The sequence below is a fragment of the Vulpes vulpes genome, chromosome 12 (assembly GCF_048418805.1).
Source record: "Vulpes vulpes isolate BD-2025 chromosome 12, VulVul3, whole genome shotgun sequence".
NCBI lineage: Eukaryota > Metazoa > Chordata > Mammalia > Carnivora > Canidae > Vulpes > Vulpes vulpes.
The window spans coordinates 57584504-57611573 of record NC_132791.1 but is presented as its reverse complement, the minus strand read 5'-3'; the positions used below and the strand labels follow the sequence as shown (position 1 = coordinate 57611573).

The 27070-nt window shown below is 38.4% G+C and overlaps 1 protein-coding gene and 1 long non-coding RNA gene across 2 annotated transcripts in view; one reads left to right on the top strand and one right to left on the bottom strand.

Annotated features, from left to right (window-relative positions):
• Positions 1-20457, bottom strand: part of LOC140594588 (uncharacterized) — a 41780-nt gene extending 21323 nt beyond the window's left edge. The window contains exon 1 of the long non-coding RNA XR_011995588.1: positions 20398-20457. This is a non-coding gene — a long non-coding RNA (uncharacterized lncRNA). The remainder of the gene's footprint in view (positions 1-20397) is intronic.
• CCDC192 (coiled-coil domain containing 192) overlaps positions 1-27070 on the top strand; it is a 263844-nt gene that overhangs the window by 157049 nt on the left and 79725 nt on the right. The gene's annotated exons all lie outside the window — the stretch shown is intronic.

Sequence of the window (27070 nt, the reverse complement as noted above, 5' to 3'; positions counted from 1 at the left end):
GCAGGCAAGGATTTCAAGTTGAAAACAATATAAAATCATCACCACAGGAATTTTTTAAGGGGATCAACTATTTTGTGCAAACAACTACCTCTCCTGGGTAGAGTGAAACAATCCCATCCCTAAGGGTCAGCTGCTAATTGCCTGAGTCTCCAGTGAAGGTAAAACAGCTGTGAGTGTCTTAAATCTATAACAACATTATCATCTAATGAGTGAGGAAATGTGATTGCACAATAATAAAATGTAGGTAAATGTTTGTTTAGTATCCCAGTAGCTTAAAGGGGCCTGAGTACATTTTTCTTTCACAAAGCAGAGAAAAGCAGATTTTAAGTAATTGGTAAACTTGCTATAAAAAATTAAAAACTACATAGTTCCAAAAATTTTTCTCTCTCCAGCCAAAGCCTATCTACTGCCTCATCAAGCATCTGCAACTTGAGAGAAGAGATTAAAAATAATCATCATGCCTTTAAATTCTAACAAGCATGATGAAAAAAAATTTTAAGTTTAGTTCTTTTTATTTGGTCCTATGATATGTATCAGGTATGTACATACATCTCATCTCATTCCACAAGAAATTCAGAGGGATTCCCAAATAGGTGGTACATTTATTGAAATTAAAATATTAAAGAGAAAATTGGTCTCACACATCGGGAAATACCCCAGACTGTTGAGCAGTCAACCTAGGATCTGCAAAATTTCTCAGATTTACTCTGATATTTTCCCCTTGGAGTCTTTTCTCATTGAGTTCCTTTTGTCCAATTTCTAGGGCTAAATTCCTAATCAACTTGCACAGTCAAGTCCCCAGGGAGCCCTTCACCAAACAGTTTCTTCTTTGAATGCTGGATCTCTCTTACGGCACTTTTCAGATGATGCCTTGGGTGCTTCTGGAGAAATCTCTCTCCCCTTATTAGAATGTAAATACCTTGTGCATAGGGATTACACTTTCATTAAGTGTAAGAGTCACCTTGGAAAATGACACCTACTAGTCTCAAAACAAATTCATTATTTGATAGTGAAGAATAAGAATTAGACTAGAATCCATAATGAGGCTTCTGAAACACGAACGCTAGAAAGCATTAGTTATACATGTTATCTGAATGTCACCCACATAGGTAAGCAACTCTATTCACTCTTCTATTTCATCACACTGAAACCTAATATACCCTCAAACTTTGCCTCAGATGATAGCCTCTCGGAAAGTAGTATCTGTACTGGATAGTCCATAGAGCACATAGCACAGTGTCACACATATAATTGACATGTAGCAAGTATTGATGAGGACCGAACAGTCACAGATAATACAGTGCTTTATTTTCATTTAGAGGAAGTTATGATCACTTACTGAGTTCTAGATTGTTCTGTTGAAAATTAGAAGTTGTTATGGAAGACTTTCAATTGGAGATACTGGGAAAATACCCGAGTCTTTAAGAGATAATACTTTTCAAAATACATTATAGTAACAATAGTAAACTTGAATGCACCCAGGAAATAAAAGCCGCAATTGACAGCGGTTATTCTCTGAAGGTGGGACTGTGTACAAAATGTTCTTCTGGGGATTAATGGATGGGCTGTTAGGAGGGAACAGTCTTCCCATGGACCTTCTTAAATCTCCTTTTGTTCAGTTCCCTGTGATGTATCTCAAGATTATGCTCTGCTATGATGATTACTTGCTAATTTTCCTTCTCTTGTCAGTATAAAAAAGAGGAAAAAGAAAATGAGGCTAAGAAAATGAAAAGCCCCAAAAATGTTTAGAGCACATTGCCTAATTTCTAGTTCCCATATCCAGTTTCTAGGACCCAACACTGTGAAATCAGTGTCCAGTTTGTAGCCTCCACTTCAATAATATGACCAGAACTTGGGTGGAGCAAAGACCTTTTTGCTATGGTAACTTAATTAACCTCAATCACACTGACCACCTGGGCACTTTCTAGTGAGGATGAAATCCCTTCCCAAAGGGGCTGAACAATGCCAAATAGTAGCAGCTCCACAGGGAGCCACTGGTGTTCTGTTTAGGAAAATGTTTGCCACTAAGCCCTGGCTTTTTCAGATACTTCAGAATCACATCTCTTCTGTATGGATGGCATATACCTGTAATTCGATTGATAAGCTAAGGATAACATGATAACTTAAAGGAAGTATAAACAGTTCCTGAAACTCTAAGGTGATAATAAGGCTGCCCACCACATATACTTACAGAGAAACTTGGCAACAATCTAAACGTTCAATTATAGTACAACCCTACAATGGTAAATTAGATGGCCATTCGAAGTTTAGTGCTTGTAGGACATATAATAACATGGGGAAATGCTCATCATATAATGCTAAATGAAAAGAGAAGGATGCAAAACCACATAACTGGTATATTACCAATGCTATATATATATATATATATATAGCGAAGGAAATATACACCAGAATTAGCAATAGCAATATCTTAGTAGGATTCAAGGTAATTTATATTTCTACTTTGTATTTCTGCTTTTTAAATTTTTACAATGAATGTATGGTAATTTTTAGATCACAAAATGAAAATAGTCACTTGTTTTTAAAATTATACATTTAAATATGATCACAAAAAGGAAATTAGAGAGAAAAGAAGAGTAACAAAGATCACTACCCTAGTTGCAGAGAAATGGCCAAGAGATTAGGCTCTGGAAAAAAAGAAAGGTCTCTGGCCTTAGATTAACTTTCCTGTGCGTGTGTTCCCTTGTCAATTGAATGAGGATATTATATGTCATCAAACTGAAGATTCCATGGATTGTAAGATACATACACCTCGATTTTATGTGCCCGTAAGGTTCTAAAATGCTGCCAATACTCCATTTTAAGCCATACTCCTATTTAAGAAATGTGAAATAAATGTGGCAGTGCATTGATGCAATACAGTCATATTTGTACCTACTCTATACGCTTTTGTACAGATTAAAGAACATAATCCACATACAGTTCTTAGAAAAGTCAAGGACACTTAATAAATGCTTAACAAATGTGAGCCATTATGGCAGACTTACTTACGATGGCTAAGACAAACCCTGAGAGTGAAGGCAGAGATTTTACTTAGAAAGGTCTGAGGATGGCAAGTAGACTGATATGGAGAAAAGAGTGAAGGTGGTTGAGCAGAAGGGAAGAATGACTCAAGTTTTGAAGACCAGAAGTCAGGGTGCTCTACCTTTGCTTGAGTAGGTGTGGAATAGTTGGTTTAGAAAGCAATATAACATAGGGTTCTAAAACTTAGAAATTCTCAAATAAGTGTGTAAGAAGTTAAAAGTTGAGGTTTGAAGAGAGAAAAAGAGGAAGAAAATTTGAGGTTGAGTAGCTTTAAGTATTGCAGTCATCAAACTATCTCATTTTTTATATAAATTTATTTTTTATTGGTGTTCAATTTGCCAAAATATAGAATAACACCCAGTGCTCATCCCATCAAGTGCCTCCCTCAGTGCCCGTCACCCAGTAACCTCCACCCCCCGCCCACCTCCCCTTCTACCACCCCTAGTTCGTTTCCCAGAGTTAGGAGTCTCTCATGTTCTGTCTTCTTCTCTGACATTTCCCAATCATTTTTTCTCCTTTCCCCTTTATTCCCTTTCACTGTTTTTTATATTCCCCAAATGAAAGAAGATGTGGTTTATGTATACAATGGAATATTAAACTATCACATTATTGCATTTATTTATTTTATAGACAGTCTTGCAGTTGCATGGGTGTAGTGGAGAGGAACTCACAAGTTAAAACACATTCATGGTATCTTTTCCTAAAGAATTTCCAAACAAGTGAACAAAATAAAAATATGCATGTAGGAATACATGCAATTTACATATCTAAATGCATATATTGCAATAATGTTGAATAAAGATAAATACAAAAATGGAGGTAAGCTAAAAATATGTATTTGTTAAATTGTTACACATTTCTTGGGGTACAACAGGTTCTAGGAAATTATTGCTTTGCTTCAAGCATTTCTTTAAGAGAAATGTGACTGAACATTTGTATTTGTATTATAGTGAATGAACATAATGTGTTTATAATAATCCTGGCTTAAGAGCAATAATAATAAAAGAGTTATTAAAAGCATTTAAAAACAATATTTTCATCATATTGGTCACTTAAAGGATAGACCTATTTGTTTTTATTTACTTACATACAAAGTACTTACTAAATATTTACCATGAGAATACTTAAGTTAGATGAGTGCAAAAGAGCTGGCAAAAGCTACTGCTAGGAAATAAAGAATGTTGACCAAGTGGGAGAAATCTGGCAGAATGAGTCATCCAGAACCCTGACCACTGAACCTTTTTCGGTTTTGTATAGAAACAAGGCCTGGCCTGGAAATGGTCCAGAAAAATGAAATACTCTATGGTGCCAGGAATCACACAGAGGTCAAACAAAGGGGAAAAGGAACTGTTGATAGAAAGATATTCCTTCAGTTTTCATGTGCTCTTAGCAGGCATATCAGTTTTAGAGTGCAGCCAGCAGCCATAGTGGGATCTATAATAAATTTCAAGCTCAGGGTGAATTTTGAGGCTCAAGAGAACAAAGCAGGACATTTGGGGATATATTACCATTCAGGAAGAGCTAAGCCCTTCAGATCTATCTTCCAAGTTTCCAAAGAGTATGATCTCTTCTTTTTGGAAGGAGAAAGATTCATCAGAGTACAACAGATGGGGTCAATGGGAATGACTGCTATTCAACACTTCTCATGGGTATTGATTTCAAAACAGTGATTTTTAAAATTAGTATTTGTGCTTGCCTTTTCTTTTTGTTTTATTTTTGAAAACAGAATCTTTCAGGTTTTCATGAAATGATAAACTTTGCAAATCCTAGAGTTAAAAGAGCTTCATCCATCTTCTAGTCTTATATTATTCCCTGCTATTCCCCTGGAGGAGGAAAGGCATGTTGAGGTCATGGAGGAGGGAGTCCCCTGTGGGTTATGCTGAGCTGCTTCTTAACATACACTCACCTCCTCCCTTGACCGCACCGTCTCAGAATAAAAAGAGTTATCCAACCAAAGTGTGTGGGTAATTCCCATTTTTCAATTAGCAATAAAAGCCTTGTAGTGGGTCATTGCCCCCACTGGATGATCATTAAGCATGACTTTGTATGGGCTGTTTTAATCTTTGGACCAGAGGGCACAAACTCATTATGTCTATGGTGCCTAGACAGGTTGTATAAATGAGCTTAGTGAAGCCACAGTGAAAACAATCAGGCAAGCACGATGTCAAATGTTGACTAACACTTGGCCTCATTGGAGGAGATAAAGAGATTGTGGTGACTGGAAGAAGGTAGGCTCCATTTTATTTATTTATTTATTTATTTATTTATTTATTTATTTATTTATTTATTTATTGTAGGCTCCATTTTAAAGGGGCAGCCACCACTGGGCTCCTACTGACTGCTGTCTAAGAAATGTGAGCCTGTTGTCGAATTCTCAACTGATGCCAACTCCAAGGGCATACAATCCATTCAGTCACACCAGGACCGCCCCTCGAAGGGCCCACACCTGCTTAAATGTTGTGCTGTCACTGTCGCGAATTTCTCAATAATTTTTGAACAACGGTGTCTGCTTTTTCCTTTTGTACTGGACTCCCAAATGCTGTATCCTGTCCTGTTTTCAAGAAAAGCTGTGCATCCATAGTTTTCTATAACATATTCTAGTTTTTAAATATTAGCAATTCAAAATTTTAAATATAGCAAAGGCTACACATTTTCAAGCCAACGGGTCAAGGAGTGGGCAACTGGCTTTTCACCCTGTAAGATTGTCATCTCAGGGATTTTCCTAGAACCTAAGCACTTAGAGCTGTGAGATCTTCAATGCAACCCCGCCAATCCCCTTATCCTCCAGATGAAGGAACAGTCACGAGGATTGAAAATAGAAACACAGGCTGTCATATAGAAGACTCACTATCCTAGGCCTGTTCGGAGCAGCTTTTCCTGGACATACTTCCCATACTTGAGGAATATGAGTTTTCTGGCATCTGTGACAGTGTGTACTCTCTACATCAGAACTTCAATTTCTTGGATGGCAGATCTGCCAAGAAAGTTTATTTCATCTTTGAGTGGTTTCTACTTTTTCCTAGTGATCATAAGCCATTATTAATTTTATTATGATTTACAATAGTAATTATCCAAGTAACACCTGTTGCTTTAGCCACGAGTCTGTACACTTCTAAGACTAGGTCGACAGCAGGATGTACACTATCAGATCCTATGCAAGGCTGCAGGCTTTTATGTGGGCAATTTCTTATTTTTTCTATTTCTCATGCCATCATCTTTGATAACACTTTGTGTGATGTAAGAGGCAGGGAAAATAGCATTTACAAATGTATAATCATTTTCTAGCATGACGTTTAATCTCCTCTATCATCAATACACTAGGAAAGAATGCATTCCTGGGTTGCCAGACAGTATAGACACTGGCTATCTTTAGGAATTTTAATTATGTGTTGGACCTATATCTATTTTTTAAGAATGTGAAATAAACAACATAGTCTCTTTTCAAGAGTTCTCCAGTTTTCATTGCTTTGCTTTCATGCCCCCATTTCTGTATCTTCCTCCCTGCCCTGTTCTGTGACATTCTAGGGCCTATGAGAACTCTGGTGGACTGTTAGTAATTGAATATGTACTTGGAAAGATGCTGCAACAAGCAGTGGTTCTATCTCTAAGAGTAAAATTTTATATCTGAAGTCACTAGTATAATCATGTCATCCCTGTATGCCTCAAAGTCTTATTTTCAAAATAGATTAAACTTCTTAATGGAGTAGTAGGATTTAGAGACAATTTAAAGATTTTGATGGATAAAAAAAGGCATTTTTAGGAACAAAGGAGACAGACTACCAAGTAAAATGTCACAAACAAGCAACCTGTGCCTTAAATATATTGGAGCCCTGGACCCAGCCGAATTAAGGGTTTGATTTAATGTAAGGGGGCTTTTTGTTTTGTTTTGGAATGTTCACACTACCACGTAAGGGTGTCTATGCTTCAGGTGCTAGTCTGGATCTTTTATGCCCAGCACTAGACTGGACTTCCTTCTTGCAGAGACAAAGGTTGGGGAGGAAAGACTATGTGGCAGACAAGTGAGATGTTCTGGGGACACAGCAGGATGTGGATGGTGTGGCTGCTCTTTGTGCATTCATGGTGGCAGACTGCCGGGCTGCCAGGCCAACAGTGCCTGTGTTTGCTCCTTTGTTGTTTCGTACCATGCAGTGCCAGCAATATTCTGCCAGCAGATACCGTCAGCAGGTGCCCCTAAAATCCCAAGTAGCCCTGGGAAGGGAGGAGGAAGTCATGTTTGTGGTCACATAGGGCCTTGTGCCATCATTTCACAGGGCACTGGCTTTTGTTATTTGTTTATTATTTTTAAACCAAAGGGTGCCACCCTTCTCTTTGTGGTTCTTTGAAGACAGCAAGATTCCACTGCTTTTCTGTGTTCTGAAGAAGGGTTATGTGTCGAAGGTAAATAACCCCGACATAATAAGAGGGAACTGGACTGATTTGAAAAGACCACATTTGGAATAAAACCAGTGCAAGCCAACATCCAAGCAAAGCAGAAAAGAAGTTTTCACTTTAAGGAATAGCTGCTATCATCCAAAGAAACTATGATATGTTTAAGACTTCTTGGTGTTTCAAGTGTGTTATTCCTCAGGGATGCGTGGTATTCGCACACAGATCATAAGAAAGATTGCATTCGGGATCCAGCTGCAGGAAGGAGACGTAAGTCATTGTGTATATGACCAGCAACCCCTTCCTATTTACCTACGTATTTCAGCCTTGTTCTATTAGTGGAAACACTGTAGTCCCAAATAGGAGTATCCTGCAGGCATATCTGTGACAAGTAGTGACTTCTTCTGGAGAGGTAACAGTTTCATGTTGAAAGCCATTTCAACCATCTCTAGGGTAACTCCAGCTCCATATTTACTTCAAAATACTGGGTCTGTGAAATGGAGTCCCTTTTCAGTCAAAACCTGGTCTATCAAAGGATAGTCTTTTCTTTTTTTTTTTTTCCTTAAGATTTCATTAAATGATCAGGTCAGAGAAAAGAAATGCTTTGGATCTAAAGAATGTAATTGTGTATTTAGGATGACTTACCCAATGTCAATTATCTCCAAGGAAGAAAGATGTTCTTAAATACTTTCCTTACTAATTTAGAATCTCATACATTTTTTTAAATCTGAAAGTAATCTGGGGTATTTCATTTCACTCAATCAGCCAAACATATTTTCATTTATTCAACACCTGTGGATCAGTCATGGAGACTGGAGCCATTCCCGAGAGGGTTGAGGAATGAGTGGGAGATGACAAGTGGAAATAGTAAGCGTGGGCCTTTCAAGAAATTTGGTTGTGGCAGAAAATAGAAGGTGACAGCTGGAGGAAGATGTGGGAGGAATAAGGTGGCTCATTTGTTAATTTGTTTTTAAGAAAGGAAAATATTATACATATTTATAGCTGTTAAGAATGACCTAGAGAGGGCAGCCTGGGTGGCTCAGTGGTTTAGCGCCCCCTTTCGGCCCAGGGACTGATCCTGGAGCCCAGGGGTCGAGTCCCATGTCAGGCTCCCTGCATGCAGCCTGCTTCTCCCTCTGCCAGTGTCTCTGCCTCTCTCTCTCTCTCTCTGTGTGTTTCTCATGAACAAATAAATAAAATCTTAAAAAAGAAAAAAGAATGACCTAGAGAGGGATAGTCTGAAGATGTGGGAGAAGGCACATGAGAGAAGGAAGAGTCCCTGTGGAGGTAGGAGGAGATGGGACCCAGGGCATATAAGGGCAATGGGAGGGATGAGCAACATGCAGTTGGAGGACACCTCTTCCACTGTGACTGCATGGTGAGGAGGGCAGGATGGATGCCAAAGCAAGGAATCATGGACTTTGGGGCCTGAATTTGAGGGAGCTCACGTCGGAATTGCTCCCCTGAGTGTTTTCTCTGTATAACAGATGAGCAAAGTCATCTGTGGAAAGTGAGAGTAGGTCAATTTGTTTATGAAATGTGTGAATAGTAATCAGGGCTTGACCTGGCTACTGTTGGAAATGAGAGCAAGCTGCAGGAGAGGGTCCCAAGAATTCCTGGGCTATTTGGGGAGCTCACTGATAATAGAAACCAAGACTATGGAGTGTCATTAAAATGCAAGGTTGTGAGATTCTTCTCCCACAGAACTCAGCAGCCCTGATGTTGGTCCCAGAGAGAAAAGGACCCAGGGAAGCATGGTGGGGGCAGAGGTGGCATGCACAGAAGGATGACAGATGAAGGTTGTGGATGATATTGATAAGATAGCTAAGACAGGACAAGGAAGCCACACTGGATGTATTCATCTGAACTCAGGAGGTGGCAATTCAGATAATCTGTGCAACTGCTTTACTTAACAAATAAGGAAACAGGCTTAGGGAGGTTAGTTTAGCTTCTGATTTTCTGGAGACTGTCATCAAACAAATCATTATAATGTATTTCTCAGTTTCCTATTGTGAACTTTGTAATAAATGAAGATTTCATTGCTGAGTAAAACTGTGGCTTCAGGGGCACCTGGGTGGCTCAGATGGATAAGCATCAGACTCTTGATTTCAGCTCAGGTCATGATCTCAAGGTCATGAGATCCAGGCCTATGTCAGGCTCCATGCTCAGAGTGGAGTCCGCTTGAGATTCTCTTTCCTTCTCCCTCTGCTTCCTCCAGTCATGCTTTCTCTATGTTTCAAATAAATAAATAAATCTCTAAAAAATTATACTAAGAGGAACATATATGTGCTATGCATATTACTTATAAAAAAAAGTTTTCATGTACCTCAAAGTACATAGTACAATATATTCCCTGTGCATCTGAAATTAGCACTCTAGCTACTTTCACTGGGATATAAACTGTATAAAGTCCAGGACTTTGTCTTTTCTACAAAAGCATCCCCAAAACTAGAACAGGACTTGGATGAGTATGCATTCATTATTTGTTGAATGAATGAATACATGAAACAAGGTTGACTCTTCCCCTTGACCTCCTATAAGGATCTTAAAGTCAAATTGGGGCTCACTGTGCACCCCCCCAACACCTCCACCCCCACAAAAGAATCTGATCTTTCTCTGTGTTACTTCAATTAAATGTGTTTCCATCCACCTAGTCAACAAAGCAAAAAAACAGGGAAAGACCAGTGAATACCCCCCACCATCCCTCATTTCTAGAAATAGCTGGTTTTCATGTCCTTCAATGCTATCTTGAAAAAAGGTTGATCAATACTTTCCCCTTTAAATATTCCCACAGTCCTATTCTGTGTAGACCTTCATCATTCCTCAACTTGATTATTACACTGGTCTTATATTTAGGTTCACTGACCCAAATTTTCCCCCCCTGGCCCAGGGTTATTTCCAAATATCCACTCACTGGCTAAAAATATGATCCATTATTTTCTACAGAATAAATTTATTTAGTATGGCCTTTAAAAGTTTATGAACTCTAATCCTTTGCTACACTTTGGGTTTTGTCTCTTTCCATTTTGCAATTTTGCTGTTCAGGACTAACCCATATTTTCAGAAATGTATGCCTTTTCTTGTACTGCTTCCTCTGCTTGGAATACTTTGACTATTAATCCATAGGATAAAATTATAATCACTTCATATTTTCCCACCATTATTAATTCATCTTCTAATGAGCTTCATTGCTTGAAATCCATACAGTGACTAATTAGATACTTTTTTGCTGCTGGTAGTATTTCTCAAAAAAATAAAAACCCCTATTTTAAAAGACATGTAACAGTGTTAGTGATATAAGATTAAGAGAAAATGGCAAATTTAAATTAATATTTAAACCCAGTATAATAATGGCCATAAAATATAAATAAGATATTTGACTTTTTTAGATTTAAGTAAGACAAAATAACTCTTTCTTACATTTCCACTTGGCAAAATATAAAAGTTTGCTTTATAAAACAGGATAGAAGTGCCTGGTTACATCAGTTGAAAGTGCATGTGACTCCTGATCTCAGGGTCATGGGTTGAGCCCCACAATGGGTGTAGAGGTAGGTTACTTAAATGAAAAATAAATATTAAAAAATAGACAAGATAAGCTAGGAAATGGGCACTCTTAAATAGCCTGTGAGAATGTGAGTTGGTATATCCTTTGTGAAAGAAAAATTAACATCCTTAATACCAACTGTGTTTATGAAATTATTCCTTGCTTGAATCTGTTATGTCTCTAACATGTCAACTGCTTCCATATTTTTGTCATAGAAACTGAGATTCAGAGGCACCTGGGTGGCTCAGTCTGTTGAGCTGCCAGCTCTTGATTTCAGCTCAGTTCATGGTCTCTGGGTCCTGGGATAGAGCCTGAGTCAGGATCTGTTCTCAGCGTGAAGTCTGCTTGGGGATCTCTCTCTCCTTCTCCCTCTGTCCCTCCTCCCTCAGACACACACACACACACACACACACACACACACACACACACACAATCTCAAATAAATAAATAAATCTTAAAAAAAAGAAATTGAGATTCAGATATGACTGGAGTCTTAATGTGAATTGGTAGATGATTCAGTAAATAAATCTTGTTCACTATGGTTGTGTGCCATGAATTTGTTACTTCTGGATAATGCAGTTGTGTTTCCAAAAAAGAAAAAACAAAAGGAAAAGGGCCCATGAAGGGTTCTAGTGAATAAGTTATCAACAGCCAGAGAATTTGCAGTGGTCAGGAGACGTGAAACAGGATTGTCTTCAGGCAACCTGCACTATTACATAGGTGCTGGCCATATTTGTGAAGATTTGTAGGAAACGGTTGGGAAACTAAAGATGTTCTTTCCATGGTATGCTAATCAGTAGTAGCAGCAAAGGGTAGCTTGGGGAGTAGTTCCCTTGTCTCCCAAGCACCCCAAGATAAAACCATGAGCTAACTTAAAACTTTAAAGAGTGTGCTTTCTATGCAAACAGGCCTACACCAGTGTTGTAGCCAATGCATCATCTGGATTACTGGATTACTGTCTAAAAAATCTGGAGCCACCACTGAGGTACATTAGGACCCAAGTTTGTCATCTCTACCATCACTACCAGAGAATTAAATCACAGGAAGGAACAAGAAGTGATGGAGGGAGGTCTGACCTTTTGGGTTGTGTTTTATTTTTTATTTTTTATTTTTTTAAAGATTTTATTTATTTATTCATGAGAGACACAGAGAAAGGCAGAGACATAGGCAGAGGGAAAAGCAGGCTTCTTGCAGGGAGTCTGATGCAAGACTCCATCCCTGGACCTTGGGATCATGCCCTGAGCCAAAGGCAGATGCTCACCGCTGAGCCACCCAGGTGTCCCAGTTGTGTTTAATTTTTGACTGGACTTGAATAGAAGTAAGGGTTTTCACTTAGGAAAACATATATCCACTTTAATTTGGTTTTCATTTAATAATCCCACTGTAAAATAAAACAAATTGCTTTTATTCTTTTTTATTTTGAGTTGATTTTCTTCTTTTCTGTATCTGATGGCCAAACTGTTGAGAGACTGCTGTTTTCTCTTCTTGGCTGCTCCCGAGCAGGGACTTGGTTCTTTCTTGTGATGATAGTCGAGGAAGCATTTCTATGTCCTCTAGAACTGTTCTGTAGTAAACCCTCAACACAGATGCACATTTCCAATCCTTGTCTTTGGAAGCTCATCACACAACTTCACAACAGGTAGGCTGCAGAGGAGTTCATCATTACTCAACCTAACTGTGAGCTCTGAATACCCTAGTTTCCAGAAGGTATTTCCATTTCTGGACTTTCTTTTTCTTTGTCCACATTTATTGCATATCCTTCAGCTAGTCCTTGACTCAGGAAAGGATGCTTCTAGAGGAAAGGCTACTTGGAAAAAGAGTCTTTTAAAGGGAGTCCACAGCCTAATGCACAGTACCTGAACTCACCTTTGCTGGCCTTCATACTTTCTTCCTGGGAGGCCTCAGGCGATTTCTTTCCTGGAGCTAATCTGGCATGGCAGTGAAGAGTCCAGACCTGGAGCTAGCCTTTGGGGGTTCAAAACCCATCTCTTCCACTTAGTAGGAGTGACCTCTTACCTAACTTCTGCTGCTCACTTTAGCCAATCTTCTATGCCTTGGATTCCTCAATTGCAAAATAAGGATGCTAATTAATATAAGAGTCTCTACCACAGAAAATTCTGAGATTCTCACAAGTTATTATATGTACCTGACAGAGAAAACACTGAATATATGTCAACTCTCACTATTGTTTCAGACACTTAGTTCATCCTGGGAGGAAAAGCAGTATCCATTATTTAAACTCTAGGTATGTAAATTTCACATGGAATATAGAATATACAATAGGAGCAATTTATCACCTACTCTAAGATAAAGGCTTCTGAATAAACATGAGAAATCCTTCTCTACATCTTGCATTGAATTGAGTTGAAATTAGTGAGTAAAGATTACTCTCTTGCACCCTAGTGCTACAGCCGGAATTTCCAGCTATAGTTTTATCTCCTTGCACTCCCAGCCCAGTCACAGCCCACAACCCACAGGGGCTGGATACTGTTTCTGCCTCATTGCTAGGGGCCCATTCTGATCTAGTGCAGTCACAAAAGGTCTAGCCAGCACCCGGTATACAATTAATTTATACTCAGCTTGAATTAGAGATACGTAAGACCCATGAGAGGTGGGGAGAGAGAGAAAGCGAAGAGAGGGGCAACAAATCTTCAGCTTCTCAGTACACATTTTCCTAGAGCCAGTCCTGTTTCCCCGGACTGAATCGATGGACAGCTCAGGTTTTCCTGAGCTACAGAAATTCCTTTTGAAGAAAACAGGCAGACACAGACTCAGACTCAACAGAGACTCAGAAAATTCAAATAAGAGTCTTCAAATCTTGAGTGAAAACAAGACTTGAACTTAACATACCTGGCCAGGTCAGATCATGACAGCAATAACAAAAGAAAAAAAAAGGAAGTCCATCTGCCTTTTCTGATAACATCTGCCAAATGACTGTGAGTAATAGTGTGTGGCTTTCAGGATGGTTGTAAAATAAAGACCTTATTAATTACACAGTTTGGGATGGGCACTGCCACCCAAACTTGCCACTTCCATGCATGTGGTTTCTTGATCACATTTAGCTCTTGGTCTTTGGCATGTGTGGAGCCATGAAGAACATCACATACAGTTGGGTAGGTTATACTGTGAAAAAGGACGCCCAGCTGAGGGCAAGTGGTGCTAACCTCCAGTTTTATTCTGCTTAGCACCTTGATTCAGGAAAGGATGCCTCTGGAGGAAACGCTACTTGAAAAAATCTCTTTCAAAGGTACTCCAGAAGCTAATGCACAAAGATGCATTAATCTCGATGAGTGTCTTTCACTACTTCCCACGAAGGTTCTCCAAGGGATGTAGCAGCAATCTTGGTGGACATTTTGAATTCTCAGAATTCTGATCTCCTTACTTATAATGGGGGAGTTTTCCATTATATAGATCTTCAAGAGAAACAGGGTCCACCCGGTGCAGCAGGCCGGATAACTTTCTAGGAACCCCTGTGGCTAGGGCGAAGGAATATCACCAATACTTGCACATTCCCTGAACAGAAAAGGGCAGGGGGAATTCCTCTAAGTAACAGTAAATTCCAGTTTCCAAGGCGGCAGAGGCAGGAATAGCAGGAGCTGTAGAAAGCATCCATTACCCAGCACCACAATGAAGGCTTTCAAGTAGGGCTGCATGCAATGCTAGCCTAGTTCTGCTGGTGGTTCTGCTGTTGCACTGGCTGCTGTAAAGTCACCCTTGTGTCCAGCCTGTTTTGCAGTCTGATTCTCCAAGTTTCTCAGCAGTAAATTCAATTCTCTTAAATTGGTCTCAATGGTTTACAAATAAAATTGTTGTACAGAGATTAGGATAAGGAGAGTTTTGATGCTGCTGCATCCATCACAGAGAGCTAAAAGTTATCCTAGAAATACTATCAGACAGGACTCTACCTTCCTACCACGACATAGGTAGGGCCAGCACTCAGCTGGTGTGGGAACCAGTCTTGTCCCACCATCTCAGGAATCTTAGAATATCAACTATTCATTGCTTTCTGGTATATTGAAACTACTCCTCTCAAGTAGATCCTTCCTGTCAATGTTTGAATATGACCACATAGCTCTAAGATAAATAAAACCATTTGCCTTGAACCCACATGACTGAGCTATTGCCCTAGCTCACAGCTTACCAAGTGGAGTGTCAGAGTACTGTGTGTTTCAAGAATGGGTTCTAGATGTGCCATGAAATATTGAAAGTTAAATAAATATTTGGTAAATTAGAATCTTTAGGAGGAGGACCCAAGATGCCCGTTTTAAACTTTTTCTGCCAGAACTCAATGTAATTTTTAAGTCTGAGTAACTATGTCTTCCTTCATTTCTGGAAATTTCTCCACATTTTTACCTCAAATATCTCCACATTTTACCTCAAATACCTCACATATTTACCTCAAAAATTACCTCAAATATAAAAGTCACCTCATCTTCTTTTCCTTCCTTCTGAAAAGCATCTTACACTTAAATTAGAGATCCTCTCCCTACTCTGTATCTCTTAAATATTCTTCCTTACTTTCTATTTCTTCACTTCTATAGATTCTCATGATTTCACCTAGTGTGTCCACAATTGTCAGATCTTTTATCTGCTTTATCTATTCTATGGCTTAATATATATACTTTTCAGTTATTTTTTAAAAGATTTTATTTATTTGAGAGGGAGAGAGAGAGAGTGTGTGTGTGTGTGTGAGAGAGAGAGAGAGAGAGAGAGAGAGAAAGTGAGCACAAGTGGTGGGGAAGGAAAGAGGGGGAAGGAGAAGCAGGCACCCTCCCTCTCCCTCTGCCTCTCTCCCCACTCACCCTCTCTCTCACGTAAATAAATAAATCTTAAACAAAAAAAGAATTTCTCGGTATGATTCTATTTTTTGTGTATGCTGACACTTTCTCTCTCTCTCACTGCAACGAGTTATCTTTTGTGCTTTGTAATTTTAGTTTGTGAGCTTACCTTTGGTAGGATTGTTTCCATGAAAGCTCCTAATAGTCCCCAGTTTGCCTCTCTTTGTGTTTCATTAATTTTGAACCAATTTTTATCTTTTTATGGTTCTATTTCTGTATGATAAGGTAAATATGAATCAGAACTATATACCATACACAATGCAGATTTGAGATTCAAATTGCTCCAGTGAGGGATGTATTTTCAGCATTTTTCCCAAATGTAAAGACTCTTCCTAGCTTAAGTTTACATGCAGGAGAAGAGCAGTACCCTAACCCAGCCCCTTTTAGGCACAAGGCCTACAAAGGTTGACTCTCATTCCTAAATGACCATTATAATTGCCACCCCTAAGATTTAGGCCTGCTCACAATACCCCTGTAGGCTGCTTCACTTCCACTCTTATTCAGAAGTTCTTGCTTTGAATTTCCATTGCATTTTGAATACCCAGATAGTTCACATTTCTCCTTTCAGGCTTTGTATGTATGTTTTTAGATCTGTAATGTATTTTTCTATATTACCATACGGCTTGTGTGGGAAGGGTGTCTTCCCCAAATCAATCCAATCTGTCATCTTGATCACCAGTCTGGACTCACATTTTTAATAAACTCACTAGGTAAATCTTATAGACACTAAAGTTTGGAAGTTAGACACGAAGTTTGAAAATTACCGCATTATGGAATTCAATACTTTCCTTTTTACCACTCTCTCACCCTCATCATCCCACAAACACATAGCCAATTACTCAAATTCAATTTACTTCCTAAATATTCTTGTCTTTCCACTCCCTAAATCAATTGCCATTGAAATGATTTCATTACTGAAATTCCAGCATCTAGACTTTCTCTCTTAAAATTGTACCCATTCAGGATGCCTGGGTGGCTCAGTGGTTGAGCATCTGCCTTTGGCTCAGGGCATGATCCCAAGATGCAGGGATCGAGTCCCATATCAGGTTTCCTGAGAGGAGGCTGCTTCTCCATCTGCCCGTGTCTCTGCCTCTCTCTGTGTGTGTCTCTCATGAATAAATAAAATCTTTTAAAAAAATTGTAAATAGATCATCATGGTGATCTGTCTACAGCATGTATTTGCCCAAACCTAGAATACTTCTCTTTCCTACAAGATAAAGGCCAAACTTCCTAGAATATAGAAAATCACCCATTATCCTACATCTCTTCTGCTTTTTATCTCAGTTATCTTTAACTTGACTTCATGAGGTTTCCTATATAGACAATGTTTATGAACCCTAGTCTTGTGCATATTGGAATGACCTTGTCCTTGTCCTTCTTTCTTCCGAACCTATCCTATGCATGTTTCAAGACTCAGATCATGTAATATCTCCTCTAGGCAACTGTACGATAATGTCTTTGACTCTCCAGGAAGGGCGAAAGATCTCTCCTCTGTGCATCCAGAGGACCCTATACATGCTCCACCACAAAAAATTATACTGGAATTTAATATATCTGTTTCTCTCAAAAGAGAAGAGCTTCCAAAGAGAAGGGATTATGTTTTATCTTTGTATTCCCAAAATCTGCCTGTATTATTATGCTGGCACATAATACAATGTTTGTGGAATTATTGAGAATCCCAGAAAAACAGCTCTTTCCAATGAGCTGGATCCTCTCTTAAAGTTTTTTTCTGCTTTGGAACATTTAACCTGGTCAGAAAAACATATCCTCCAGAAAAAGTCTTCATCTAAAAAGATTTAGTAGATTATGTGCTTGGAAAATTGGGATCAGTCCAGTAGAAATGTTCAACTGTTGTTGATATGCTCTCTTGGCTCTGCCAAGTTGACAGAAATACCACTCCTAGTATAATTCCTTATCAAATTTACAGTTTTTTCCCCATTTGTTCTATCATAGAAAATAGTAATAACAGTCCCAATGAAAAATAAAGAGATTGAGAAAACCAATAAAGAAACAATTAGATACAATATTTTCTCTCCTTAAAAATATACACAGTGTGATTCCAGTTTGGGATAGGAAAAAAAATAATAAACTGAAACAATACAAATGAGCAAAGACTGGTTAGTAACTATATTCCACATTAAACCTTTCCAGACTACTTAGATTCCTCTTTTTCATATATTGGGATATGTTGAAGTATTTTGAGGTCCTATAAGATTTTTCCCTCCATAAAGCACAAAATTAGACTAAACCCTCAAAGATCTTTGAGACATATTATGCCACAAAAACGGTATTTCTTTTTCTTTTTAGCTCTGTGTGTGTGTGCACGCGTGTGCGTGCATGTGTGTGTTAAGTGCACACAGGAATTATTAGGGGATTTAAAGCATTCAACAAGCATGATTACTTTTTAAAAACATCTTGAGTTACTTTTATACAAGAAAAATAAAATATGAATTTTAAAGCTAAAAACAGATTTTATTGAAATATCCTTTTCATTGTCTTTGTTCTCCATCTCATTTTGAACACTTGAGGCTTAAAGCATTTAATTAGGATGAGTTAATTCATCCATATGTAAACCCTGAGGTGGTTTTAAAAATTCCATTTGTCATTAGAGAAAGTGAACATGAGGCACTGGCCTCAGATTACTGTGTTGTTGACAGAATTGGGAACAGAACTTAAAACTTGCCTGCTAGATGTCTTTGAAGCTTATGAATGTCATTGAAATAATTTTGAACAATGCAATGAGTGTGAAAGCAGGAATGGGAGCTTTCCTTAGCTTTTGTGACCTGGGAAGGAGTTCCAAATGAATTATGAGTATGAAATAAGAACCAAAGTTTTGTTTTTTGGTTTTTTTCTCCAAGCCAAAAAAGGAAGAAGTGCTGGAGCTTTGAATGGCTTGGTTGCAGTTTTGTACTGTGATTACTATCTCTTAATATTTACCCTAAGGAAGGAAGGTGATGCACCCCACACATTCTTTCATTGCACTTCCAACCCATAGTATTATTTCCAGACATGAGATTCCTTTGTTCCAATTAATTCCTTTCTTCTGAAATTGGCCATCTATCAAAAAATGGCAGACATATTACATGGACCAAGCCTCTACCAAAACCTTTCCCATATGCAACCTTCTGGAGATGCTGCTATCCCTACTTCCCAACTCACACTCATACCTCCCTTAGTGCCCTCATGTCTACAAGCATACACATGTCCTTGGGACAGTCATACTGCCTTAGTGGGCAGCATCTGGCTTTTTCTATAGATACCTCTGTAATTGACCTCTATTGATATGCACATCAGAACCATCTTCAAAAAGCTTAAAAACTGTATTATCCATTCCACATCCAAACTCTCTCAAATTCTGATTGAGTAGGCCAGAAGAGAAGCTTGAGCTGATATACTGATTCAAGAGCTCCTCAGATGGATCTGATGTGCAGATGTCAAAGCGCAGAACAGGATGGGAACACTTAACAGCCCCTTTCTGAGAAGTCAATGAAAGAGAAATAAAGGCTCATCATTGAATTAGCTTGTTTGATAATAATCTTCTCCAATGTGTTTCTTTGCTAACAACTACTGGATATCTATCAAATTTTACCCACTTCTTAGACTACCGGATTCTTGAGTTGTATCTGCTTAATGACTCTAGGAGTTTGCCTGCAGTGGAATTTTGCATTTCCTAATAAAAAAATTTTAAGTTATATTGATGGTAGTATAGACCTTTTCTTTATTAAAAAAAAGGGGTGGGGGGAAGGCCCTATGTCAGGCATAAAAGAAATGATTTTTAAGATTGAAAAGGATTAGATTTCTAACTTAGAAATCCATGATAGATAGGGGAAGAGAGAAAGCAATAAAACAAGAAAAAGTCAGAGAGAGACAAAAAATAAAAGACTCTTAATTCTAGGAAACAAACTGAGGGTCACTGGAAGGGAAACGGGTAGAAAGATGGGGTAACTGGGTAACAGACATTAAGGAGGGCATATGATGTAATTAGCACTGGGTATTGTATAAGGCTGATGAATCACTGATGTCTACCTCTGAAACCAATAATACATTATATATTAATTACTTGAATTTAAATTTTAAAAAATAAAATGTTAAAAAAAAGAGGCATAAGAAAATAAAACATTTAACCTTAAAAAAAAAAAGAAATCTGTGATAGAAATTCTTACCAAAATCATTTAGTATGATCTGATATGACTCCTAAAAGTCTTCCTAATTTAGAACCAATGTACTTGGTTGACAATGAAAACAAAAAGTAAACATTTTTAGAAAAGGAAAATGCAATTCTTAATTAAAAGATAAAAAGTTTCAGTTCATGTAAGAAAAGCAAGTATTGAATGATTATATTGCTATGATCATGATTTCAAGAAACGTCTTACACGCAAGACCCAAGAAGTAAAAGTAGCTCATGTGTCTACCCATGGATGAATGGACAAGCAAAATTCAATATATGCATATAATGGAATATTACTCAGCCTGAAAAAGGAAGGAAATCCTGTCACATGCTACAATATGGATGAACTTTGAGGACATTAGACTAAGTGAAATAAGCCAATCACCAAAAGACAAATACTATATGATTCCACTTACATGAGGTATGAGAGTAGTCAAACTTCCAGAAACAGAGAGTAGAATGGTGATTGCCAGGTTCTGAAAGGAAGGAAAATGGCGGGTTGTTATTTACTAGGTATAGAGACTCAGTTTTTCAAGATAAAAAAGTTCTGGAGGTTGGTTGCACAACAATGCACACACATACCACTATTGAACAGTAAACTTATAAACGGTTATGATGGTAAATTTTGCTATGTGTTTTTTGCCATAATTAAAAAGAAAAAAAATGTCCTCAGTTGAAAAGCCAAGACTCAGTATTTGATATTGTCAGCTTAGATAAGGCGCTATAGAATTGAAATTAAACCCAAGTAGAAGTTAATTTTGACTTTAATACATGATATATAAACAAAATTAAGGACCATATTTACTATTCATTTTTTCAGACGGTCAGAAAGTATTTATTTCTTGTGTATCTCCCGAGATAGTTTTATAGAAGCTTGACTGGCTCTGAGTCAGCCTCAGTCTTATCTGGGGAGGATTAGATTCAGTCCAGAGTGTCACAAGTATGTATCTCTGGGGTCCTGACATTTCCAGATCTGAGTGTTTCCCTGTCAGACCAGTGTTGTTCCCATTGTTACTACTAACAATGACTTGAAAGTTCCAGTCTAAAGCAGAATTGATCAAATATGGCTCCTGAAGTTTTTCTGGGTCAGGACCAGACTAGACAACTCACCATTTGTCTAACTTGGGACATCTTCAACCTGTTCCTGATGAACAACTCATCTGATTATCCCTAAATATTGCAATCTCAGACCCTAGGAAGTTGTGACACCACTAGTCACTAGCAAGAGATGAGGCAAGTGGCTTTAAGCCCAGTCCACGTATTTCCCTCCCTACCCATTATCATTGCATATCCGAGACAAGGGTGTGTTAACGGGACAGGCTTGGAGGTCCACCAGATAGGACTCTGAAATATAATTGGATTTCTGTTTGAGATTTCAGCTTCATGTGCTGTCTTTTCACTGCTAGCTTTCTTAATGGAATTAGAGAAAATATTTTTCGAAAGAGTGAAAGAGAGACAGACTCCTGAGCCCAACAAAACCAAGTCATCTATATTTGATGACTTGTTTTACAGCAAGGACGTTTGTCTAGACTTATTAAAATATGCAATCTGAAACTAGTTAATATCTACATAGCCATTCCCTCCTTCTCTGACTCTCTGCATGCTACCCACAAGCATTGGATATTTCTTTTATCAGGTTATGCCTTTACACCCCATCTTGCATGCATATAACTCCATTTACACAGAAGATCAAATTCTGAAATTAATTTCTTTTTCTAAGGAATATTGAAAATATAAATCCAAGTATCCTTGTCTCTCTGCCTATGAAATGTGGTTTTGTGACATGGATAAGACAGCTTCTGTAAATAGTGGAGAAGGACAAAACAAAAATGTTTAACTAAAGTCACAGGTGCAATTTTGTGTATGAGTAATGAAACCGGATTTAGGTTGCAAATGTTGCAAAGTTCCCTCCCCAGAGAATGACTGACACCTTTTGGTATGGAAGTTTTCAGATGTATCAAACCACTGCTATTTCTTCCGTCATCTTTAAGGGTTAATGGTATAGGTTGCCGCAGTGGTGAAGGACAGGAACTGCAGGAAGACCCCAAGGGAAAGACTAGGCAAACATTGTCAGATTATAAGGTTTTAGCTAAGAAAAGAAGAGTGATTTTGTTGCAGTATTGGAAATATGGTTTTCTTGTCATCAAATAGACACAGACTACGATGTCACCATCATTAGATAAAATGCTGTCTACTACACATGCATCCTCAGTACACATTCATAAGATAGCATGAATGTGAACAGAAGTGAAGACAAAATGTCTTTGCAATCAGACCACCAAAGTGACCTTGCCTTGCAACTCATAGGCATATGAACTTCAAGGTAGTTCAGTTTTAATCACTGGGTTATATTTATAGGTGTCATCAGGACTATATGTAATTTATTTCTTTACCAACTGTGTTTTGCTTTGTATCTCTAGTATCTTGAGGAACTTGGTTTTTCTAATTAAAGTCCAGGACACAGGTTTAGTGATTCTTGCTATACCATCTGAGTCTGTTTTTACAATAGGACTAACAATACAGTGATTGGCTGAAAAGAAGAAAGTCAGAAAAGAGAATTTTTAGAGTAGCAATAATAAAAGAACTGTTAAGCATTATCTGATGTTCTAAATAAAAGTATTTGGGGGTGCCTGAGTGGCTCAGTTGATTGGTCATCTGCCTTTGGCTTGGGTCATGATCCCAGGATCCTGGGATTAAGCCCCACATCTGGGTCCCTGCTTGGTGGTGAGTCTGCTTCTCCCTCTGCCACCTCCCCCTACCACCTGCTCATGCTCTCACTGTCTCTCTCTCAAATAAATAAATAAATAAAATATTTAAAAAAATAAAAGTATTTGGTTTCAATGTAGGCAGACTAGCAGACTATATATCATTGGTTCTGGTTTTGTGGCTCAGTCATACTAGATGGCTGTGACTTCCCACCATCTGCTTCAACTTATTCCATTGCCTTGATTTTATATTGCCCAATTAGTCGAATATTCAAGTGAATCTTTTTTTTTTTTTTTGTAAAAGAGTCAAAAAGCAAATCACATCTTGAGATAGGAGCCAAGTTCAAGGCTTAATTTCTGGTAATTTTTCCACATGCATTTATATGTCCCTAATCAAATTAACTGTCAAACATTGCTTGCAATGAACCTGATTGCACACTTTAAATTTTCTTAGGGGGAAGCTTGACTTGAGGTTTTTAGCCATTAAGAAACTACGTTTGTTTCCAAATTAAAGCAATTGAAAAATTAGAGAATAAACAAATTACTCATTTAACTGCAGCTATATAATATTCAACTAACTAATATTACTATAAAGATTTATGCTCAATAATTAAGAACTGCTGTCTCAGAAGTTCTAAAGAGTAAAGATTCTAAGATAATGATGGCAGTAATGACATTAATTAATGTCATGCCACTCAACAATGTAAAAAACACTAGCGATGTATTCATTTTTTTAGTTTTAACATTATAAATAGAGGGTTTTTTTTACATGAAATCAGGTTCATTTCACTTACACTTAGAAGTTTCTGTTATATGGGGTGTCTGGGTGGCTCAGCCAGTTAAGTATCCGACTCTTAATTTTGACTTAGATCATAATCTTAGGGTCGTGAGATTGAGCCCTGTGGAGCTCCATACCCAGTGGGGAGTCTGCTTCTTTCCCTCTCTCTCTGCCTCCCCCCATAAGTAAATCTTCAAAAAAAAAAAGTTTCTGCTGTAAAATTGTTTCAAGTCTGCATTAATAAAGCAGTAGTTTTTTTTTTTTTTTAAAGTTTGTTTGAAAAAAAAAAGTTTGTTTGTTTGTTTAGGAAAGTGAGAGAGAAAACACGAGCCAGGGGGCGGGGAGGGGCCAAGGGAGAAGGAGAGGGAGAAGCAGCTTCCCTGCTGAGCAGGGAACCTGATGTGCAACTCAGGACCCAAAGATCATGATAAGCTGAAGGCAGATGCTCAACCAACTGAGCCACTGAGGTGCCCCAGAAAGCAACAGTTTTTTAAATATTGTATTCCATTGGAGAGGATACATATTGCAGAAAACTTCCTAGGTGGACAAACTGCTCTCTCCAATTTCTCTTATATACTGTACAAGGCTTTTTCATGCTACATCAGAATCATTTCTCCTCTTATGATTATTTTCCTTTCTTCCATTTAGAGTTCTTTATCATTTTTGAGGTTGTCTGAAGGCCAGCTCTTATACTCACTGAGCTTGCATCCCCTATAATTGCTTTGCTTTCAGGGCATAGTGGGATTTCTGAAGGAGAGATATATTTACCGAGAAGGTTAACTTACTAGGTTCTCTTTACTGCACCAGAAAACCCTCCAAGGTGATTTAAGCACCTTGGTGTTTCAGCATCTCAATTTTCCAGTCTTCAAACACATGCCTTTGCTTTATGATTCAAGGTAAGTCACAGATGGCCAATAGCTGCTGACTTCCTCCCAGAGGGCAGCCTTAGTCAAGTTCAAAAGGAGTTCTGGGCACAGAACAAAACAAAAGAAAGCAAAAACAAGTATCTGCCCAATTATAAAGTCTTTGCAGAGAAGAGGCTTTTCGTCATTTTTAAAGTCATGTTAGAAGAGCTTAGCAGTACTTTCACAAGGCAGACATGGGAATTCTTTCTTCCCTACCTATATACTCTGTCCTCTGGTTTCTGTGTTCTTCCACCCACATCACTTTTTAGAGCAGTTTGCCAATGACACCAATACTGGTAGAGGTGGGGCTGGGAAACTAAAATTGCTTCATATACAGCTTTGGGCCTTTGGGTTCTCTCTGTCCCCAGGGAAGATTGGACTGGGAAACATCTTCCTGGTAGGTTTTGTTAGATGTGACAATGTATTCCTCTTTCTCTTCTCAGGGTGTGATTTGAGATTGTAAGACTAAAAACTGGATTTGGCTTTAGCAAGCACTAGCTACATTTTCTTTTTGAGAGTGACCTATTGAACACTTGGTTTTGTTCTGTGCTGTGCTCTGCCAATATGAAAACTTATTTATTGCAATGTTGGGACTGTAGGTTCTTTCTTTTTCAAAAGCCTTGGCGGTCAGCCTGATTAATGTGTACTGGGTAAGAAGAATGAGGCAGGGTTACATTCACACTCAAAAAAAAAGCTTGTTGGCGGTACCCCTTAATCTTAAGAATGAGTTTGTTTGAATACTGATATTTTAGTTCTATATGAGGGCAAGTGGACCGGTAGACATTGGTCCAGTTCATTTCTTTGAAGTGAGGGGGATCTCAATAACCTAGCAACTCTGCCTTCTATCAAATGTAATCCCAATATGTGTGTATAGGTGACCTGAATCCAGTCCTTCCCAGCTCTCTTTGTGAAGAGGGATTTAAGGGAAGGCTGCCTGCCTAGATAATTATTTTTGACATTGGGATCTTAAACGTCAGGGATTTTAATTATTATGCCCATTTCCAATCACATGCCTGTTTCATGGCCCTTCAGCTTGTATGGCCAAAGAGCAACATGATATAATGTGTGGGGGAACCCACAAACATTGAAATGAGGAGTCAGAAAATCTGAATTTGAGGCTTCAGTGTTTGCAGTCTAAAAATGGAATTAATAGTAGTTCTACTTCATTGAGTTGCTACAAAAATGAAATTAGCTAGTAAGCATCAACTTCTCAGAACTATGCCAGGCATAACATAGGTGGTTAGTATTAGCTTCTCTCTCTGGAACATTTCCAATAATAATCTGTATACTACATGGAAAGAAGGGCCACTTATGGTCTTTTAGGGCAATAAATTCCAACTATTGAACGTTCTATTGTTAGAAACGTCTATCTTACCATTGGAATTCACTCCAAGTGTAAGTTATCTTTTTATCTTGTATTAATTTGTAACTTGTCTTACATAAACACACAGACATTTCTGGAAACTAGGACATCTACTGGCAAACCCCGCCTCTGTCTCTAATAATTATTTATCCCATAGAGGGAAAGAACTGAGACTTGGCTCCAACTATAGGTAAACTCCTCTCCTTTAGTGAGTCAAGATATCTGTCTAGTTACTAGGATTTTGTTTTCTTTTTATTAGAAATTCCACACTTCCTGGGTATAGGGAACAGAATTAAAATTTATTTCTATAGCATGTAGTAACATAAAATAAGCTACTCAAATGGAAGGGATACTGCAAAGAGCTGAAGAGGATCAGCTGTGATTTCCAAAGTCTGACTATTGGTCGTGAAATGTCAACAGTGGTCCTGTGAGAGGCTCAACTCTTGGTCAAGTTGGAGATGAAGTCTAAAGGTTTGTGTTTTAACAATTCCCCCAAAGACCTCATTAAATGAAAGAAGACTAGGCTGCATTTTGTTTTTTTGGGTTTTTTTGTTGCTGTTGTTGTTGTTTTAAGATTTTATTTATTCATGAGAGACACAGAGACAGAGGCAGAGACATAGGCAGAGGGAGAAGCAGGCTCCATGCAGGGAGCCCAATGTGGGACTCGATCCCCAGACCTCTCTGGATCACACCCTGAGCTGAAGGCAGATGCTCAACTGCTGAGCCCCCCAGGCATCCCTGCATTTTGCTTAGGTGCTTGGTTTTTCACTTAAGGTGTTATATAAGAAGGTTTCGGGATCCCTGGGTGGCGCAGCGGTTTGGCGCCTGCCTTTGGCCCAGGGCGCGATCCTGGAGATCCGGGATCGAATCCCACATCAGGCTCCCGGCGCATGGAGCCTGCTTCTCCCTCTGCCTGTGTCTCTGCCTCTCTCTCTTTCTCTCTGTATGACTATCATAAATAAATAAAATAAAATAAAATAAAATAAAAAAAGGTTTCATCTGATTTGTCACCTTAGAGGATTGAACAGAATGGCCACAATCAACAGGATCAATTCCAGACCCTCTGATGAGAGAAATTAAGACACCTGGCACAGATAGCTCTTAGCTGGGTTCATCAGAACTTTGCTTTATTTCTTAGGTTCTATATATAGCAAGATCATGGCAATCCAGGCTGCAAGTGTCTCACCACCATGCTTCAGTGTTGCTATTTTATAACCAAGTCTGGTTTATTGCCTTTCTGCTTCTCCTAATTAGAGTAATTCACACTCTATCAAAAGTTAGCTTTAAGTAATTTAACAAAGTAATAGTGCTATTGATTAGTAAAGCTTTATGCTGCCA